The following is a 6,523-nucleotide window of genomic DNA, read 5'->3' on the forward strand; positions in this document are numbered from 1 at the left end:
GATTGAAGGAGCAGGGGATAATATCGTTAATCCACAAGTAACATTCCCTCTAGAGTTATCTAGCGCTGGAGTGCGAGGTGAGTCTTGTAGCCCTGGTCATATTGTGGAATTTTTGACCTCACGTATTACTCCATGTCTTCTATAAATTACATCAATTGGTACCCTTACCTTTTGGGTTTTGCTTTTCAATCCTTAGAGTTGGCTGCCAAGTGGTGTCAAAATTCCTGTACCCACTGGCCCATATTGCCATTCGATCGTTTGCCTATCATTAACTAGTACTATGTCGAAGAACTGTGGCATTCAAGTGTGCCATCAGTTGGTAATTAATTAATCCTGCTGGTTTCCCTTAAGCCCTTATTACAATTGCCTTAACGTATCTTATAATACTCTGGGTACATAATATCATATCATTCCCCCATCACTAGTTCAGATTCTTTCATCTCACGTGATTATACCAGTACTAACGCATTAAGTTCCATCAGAATTTCGAGGTTAAGCGTGCTGGGGTGAGAGAAGTATTGGGATGGGTGACCTTCTTAAGAAGTCCTCATGTCGCGTTTCATTACAATCCTTGCAATAATGTGCGGGGCACTCAACTTAGCCCAAAATATATCTTAGCATTGTCTCACTAGTCTTTATGTGTTGCCTTGCCCTTTCCTCTGTTATCTTGCAACTGATATAGGGGTAGATCTTTAGTTCCACTACGACCATGGCCCTTTTTGGTCATTTTGGTTTAAATCCTTCTATTGTATTCACCCCTTTTTGTATGCACCCATTCATTAGGTTTAGCTACTGAGTAGCGCTAAAGTTCGTTCATATAGTGCCCTTTGAGCCATTTTGAGTTCTGTCTATCATTAGCTGGCATAGTTTTAAAGGAATTGGACATATAAGCTTGCCAATCCTATAGTAACCAGCTAGTCCTGTCCTTCTTATTTAAACCATTTCACAATTTTTCCTTACCCCCGCTTGTAACCTTCTTGACATATTCTCGTGTCACTCTTTACCTTTACGAGAATATGAGAGTGTGCAAGAAATACCTTGTCGCACTTCTTTCTATTTTCTTATTTACTCCTTGCTCATCTTCTACCATAGGAGTCTTGCTATTTCTTTTCCTTGGTTATTCATCTATCGCAATATCATTTGCGACGAACTCTACAGCCAACATTTGGCTTTTGATCTAGAATGCTGTCATTATCCTTCGTAGTGTCCCTTGAGTTATTCGATATCCTTTCATTACTATATTCATTTGCTTTTGTACATACCCACCTTCTAGTGTTATACCATTCAAGGTCTCATCAAAACTTCTTAACCCTGTCTTACATACCTTTCTGACTTCTATCCAATTACTGGTAGCTTCCATATCTTTCTAGCTTTGTTCAGCAAGGGATCTTATTGAAGTTTAACCATCAATCTCAAGCATGTTGTCATATCAATTGCCTCTATCTTACCTTTGTAGTTCTCTCATTTGCTTCCCCCCTTTAGAAGGTACTTATACCTTTATCCGCTTATACCTTTCTCTATGTCTCTATGCCCAGTTTCAAATTCGTCCAGTCTCCTTCCACAGTCTACATGGTACTGTATCATGTCCCTGTCTGTCTACATTTTTTTTGCCAACCTGATTATCCATGTACAGAACCTTGGCTAAATAACGAAGCATCGAGAACCCTTTTTATACATAGTGCGATACCTTATCTAGTAATCTGTACTTAAGTAATGGGACCCATGGAACAACTCGTCTGAGGCCATATTCTACTTGCCTTTATAAAAAATTAATATACACTTGTATCCATTCGAAATTTTCTTTTAACTAGGCAACATTTGTATTCCGGCATTCATTATCCCATGTTCTCTTGGAGTAGTGGCTTTCCTAACCTATATCCTTTATTTCTTGAGATGAATAGAAGCTGCGCCTTTTATTCCTTGGGGTGAATGTAGGTTACACCAATTATTCCTTAAGTTTACCATCCTCGTCTCTCAAGGGTTCCACTATTTTCAGGGCGATGTTGTGTACCCGCGTCATTCCTTTATATCTTAAGCTCCAGACTCTTGTTGCATACTCAACGCAGGCTTTTAACTTAGTTAGCCTCTACCAAGTGCACCTTAGTAGCGGTCTCACCTTGTCCCCATACTGCTATACCATACGTTTAAATTCGTACTCATATTCAATTCATGACATCTCTTTGGGGCGCTTTTATTAGAATTTCTTTCTCTAATTAGTCAGTGGGAAACTAATAAAATGTTATCACATAACACTTTTCAACCACCTGCAAAAGAAAACTAGAGTCCTTTAAACATCATAATACTTCTTAATGTTTGACTTCCCTGGTTCCCTTCCAGGTTAATCCTCAAGTTATGAACAACTTATTCAATTTTTAACTACGAGTTGGGGCTTGGTACTTTTCAAGAAAAGTGAACTCAATTTCTTGACATTTTACTCTTTATCCAGAGTTTTTCTTTCCTTTCCTACAACACAAATACAGCTGGAAATATCGTGATCTGAGCTTTCCTGCTCAGATAGGCTTTTGTTTCTCTAAAATAAAACTCTCCCAGTAGGAATGGTGCCCCTTGTCGATGACATGAAGAGTACCTCCTACATTTTTAATTAAACACAATTGGGGTACTTGGTATCCACTTCCAGGACATATTATAAAGCTATGTTTTATCCCCTTTTTCTTGTTCTGAGAAAATTTCGACAGAGTTTCCTCTATATTTCTTACTTATCCCAAACCTACACGTAGAAAATACCAATAATGCCTCACAGGGCCAACATAAATATATATATTCATATCATATCACGGCCACACAGGACTTCCAATATCATCTCATATCGTAGCCATACAGGGCTTTCAATATCTACAATAGTATGAAAATAATGGACTTACCTCATATGTCCACCTTTAAACTGATTTTGTTGCACTTCCTGTCTGCTTTCCTTTCAGGTTTCAACTTTACATTTCAATAGTACTTCAATACCTTACCCAACAGATATCTTCCGCGCCTTTACTTTACTTACTTCCGTGCTTCATAACTTCCCATGTCATCAATTACTTCCTTTTATTGGTGTCGTTCTTCTATTAAGATCCAAGGTTAATATAAGGAATTTTCCCATGACTCGGATCTAAAGCACGATCTCAGATGTGAAAGAAAGGTAACATCCTAAATATCCTGTAGCCTCCTGTTTATAGATGTAGCGCGCAACACATCGATAATCAAGACTCTACTAGACATGGTCTGCAAATATTCCAAGGACGAACTACTGTGATACCACTTCTGACATGACCCAACCCCGTAGGCCGCAACTGGGTCCGACTTGAACCCCCCGTATACCTACCTATTAGCTATGCTTAAATTGAACTGTAAATAAAATAATATCATGTAACAAAGCCCCATTGGGTGACAACATTTTCATAAACCTATAGCCCTTTTTATTTGTGTCATAACATGAAAGGGCATGAAAGCCGAAAAGGCTGCCATAACATAATAACATATACCATACTCATGTAGACACAGCTGAATCAAACTGATATACACAACCCACATATACATGTCTGCAGACCTCTAAATATATTAACGACAACATATGGCGGGAAAAGGCCCCCACCATACCCTTGAATGGACAAAACAATTTTATACATCAGTGGACAGTATCAAAAACTAGGCCCCAATACAATAGAGTACATAGAATCCTAAGCTCACAGACTCCCAAAACCTATATTTGTACCTACAGGCATTAAACGCAGCCCCCCGAGAAAAGGAGGTTAGTACGACATATGTACTGAGTATGTAAAACATAACATAACACAACTGGAAGTATATCCGAAATAAAGAAGTAGGGGAAAAATTATCAAATTAGAAGTGTGTACTTGTACTTTGTGAATTACAAAAGCATGCATGCTCATATCATACCATATAGCTGGCCCTTGCAGGGGTCCGGTGAATCATATCTGTAAAACCATCATGGCCCTAGTGCCATCACTTCCTTATTACAACACATCATTATATATATACATATATACCCAGCCCTCTAGTGAGGGGCTCGGTGGACAATGCAGAGAATTATGCACGATAACGTACCCGGCCCAGGACTCGGTTAAAGAAGTGCTACAATATACACGAGTAGAGTAGTGAGTAACTATATGCAATTTAAATCATTATCAGAGACTCGACAAAATAAGAAAGTTAAGCTTTTGTTTGAGGACCCGAGTAATGGTGTAGTCATCTCGAGTGTCCTCTAAATGCCATTATGGGCTACCTCAAAAGTAATCTTGGGGACCCTCGACATGTATTAGCATAGGGCCAAATCATTTATGGAATCAAAAACACTTAGTCTCGGATAGTCTTTAAGACTTGGAGCCTGTACATTTGGTACCTCTTTAACATATAGAAGTTTCCAGGGAAATAGTTCAACTACTATCAGAGTTTGATATTCAAAAGTAAATAGGAGATGTTAAGAATAGAGTTACTCTGGAGATCACATCATATTTAACATACAACTAAGACATGCCAGAAAAGAAAGAGAATAAACTCTATATAGTCTGTACTTACCTTTAGGTGGTCATTGTATACATATATCATACCCAGACTATCCTAGGGCTCGGTGAATAATTATGGCATCATAATCTCATTTTCATACCAATTACATATCAAGAGAAAGGAAAGATAGTTTCCCATACACTACTCTTTAGCACATAGAAGCCTTAACAGGCAATGCTCAATTCTTGTAGGGGTATCAACACCTAATTGTAGTTAGGGATTATGAGGCATACCTGGAGTTCTGGGAATGGAATTATCCCCACATTCCACATACAATTCACTTAAGGCTAAGACTCGGCAAAAGGAAAGAAAGATAGTTGTACGTACTTATACCAAAACATGCCAAGAGAAAGCTTTACATACCTCGTACGAGTTACTCTTTGTCATGTTCGCCTCATCTTCCTTTGAACCTATTCAACATGGAAGTAATAGGAATATCAACCACTCTAGACTTTCCAGCACCTTCAGTTGCACATTAGTATTCATGGAATCTATTTCCTTGTTCGTTTCCTCGACTAGTCCTTTAATTAGTTAAGGCGTTAACGAAAATTGGGTAGTACCTCCCCTATAACATGCCCTATACAAATTTCCAATCACACCCCTAATAACTAAAGCCAACCAATAACAACAACCTTCAACATATATACAAGTAATTCACACCAACATTACTCAATACAAACCCCAAACAACTCACTCAAAACTATCAAAACGTGAATTCTAGACAGCTACTGTCTTGCATTGTCGCTTTGTTTCGAAGGGGTAATTGAGGGAAAAATTATTTATGTCCTCCATTAAAGTTATATAAATGTGTCTTAGGGTCGCATAAAATTTTTAATCACCCCTACATCAATTCTGTACAAAATGATATGCCTAAAATACCAACAGCAGTCCGTGTAAGATTTCCAAAACTAAAATTTGGGCAGTACCTCCTCTATACTTCATCAACCTCTTTCGAGAATATAAACGCAAAACTAGATTTTAAAGGCTAAATAAAAGTAATAGACCTATGAAATACCTTTCCAAAACATATTAAATCATTCGAAACTAATCTGTATACAAGACGTTATACCAATATTACTAACAACAGTCCCTTGTAAAAACGGGTTTGTTAACTAGTTCTTAACATTTTCTCTCTTTGTTCTTTCAACTTTCTCTCAAGTTCCAAGATAAAGAATTAATTTTGTAGACATCATAATATACATATATACACCTCCACAGGGTTGAAAAACATCGTAAATAATTAATTCACAGAGAAAAAGTGAAGAACTCACCTTTAATTCTTCTAAACCATGACTGCCTCCTTCCCTTCTTCTTCTCCACGTTTTTCTCTCTATTTTTTGGGCTGATTTTTGGATAAATAATGACTTAAGAGTCATTAACATACATATATATGGTTCCTTAGGAAATGACACGTGTCATCCCCTAAGGGTGACACATGTCAAGCCCTTATTGGGGCACGAATCCATGCTGCCAATAGAGGGCTGCCATGTGGCGGTGGAGTCCACCTCCTCCAAGCAGCTACATCACCTACTTGACCCTAAGTAGGTGTATTACCTGCTGGTCCAAGTAGGTGCATCACCTACTTTCTTCGAGTAGGCGCGTCATTTCCTTATTTCTTTTTGGTGAGCTCGTAATCTCATCTTATTTTAAGAACCCGTGTAATCCTTCCTACGTAAGCTTGGTGTGTCCTTAAATACCTCAAGTGTATAAGACTTCTAAATTAGTAGCTTATGAAGGTAAATCGAGTCCTACAACTCATTTTTTGGCCTTTAATTCATTCCAGATTCTCATGACTCTATTTCCAACCTTTCCTACTACAGGGTATCACATCCTCCCCTCCTTAGAGTCATTTGATAGTGTCTGGACAATGGGGATCTCATGGATACTTTCAAGAAGACTAATAACATGTTTTAAGGTTTAAAAATGAAGGGTGTAATATCAGTCCAATAGATTGGTAAAATAACGCCCCTATCCAATCTTTAGAAGGCTA

The 6,523-nt window shown here is 38.1% G+C and overlaps 1 pseudogene; it reads left to right on the forward strand.

The window, feature by feature from the left end:
- Window positions 1–441: 441 nt before the first annotated feature.
- LOC129904339 (5S ribosomal RNA) lies at window positions 442–561 on the forward strand (annotated as a pseudogene).
- Window positions 562–6,523: the final 5,962 nt, after the last annotated feature.

This window comes from Solanum dulcamara, chromosome 1, assembly GCF_947179165.1.
Source record: "Solanum dulcamara chromosome 1, daSolDulc1.2, whole genome shotgun sequence".
Taxonomy (NCBI): Eukaryota; Viridiplantae; Streptophyta; class Magnoliopsida; order Solanales; family Solanaceae; genus Solanum; species Solanum dulcamara.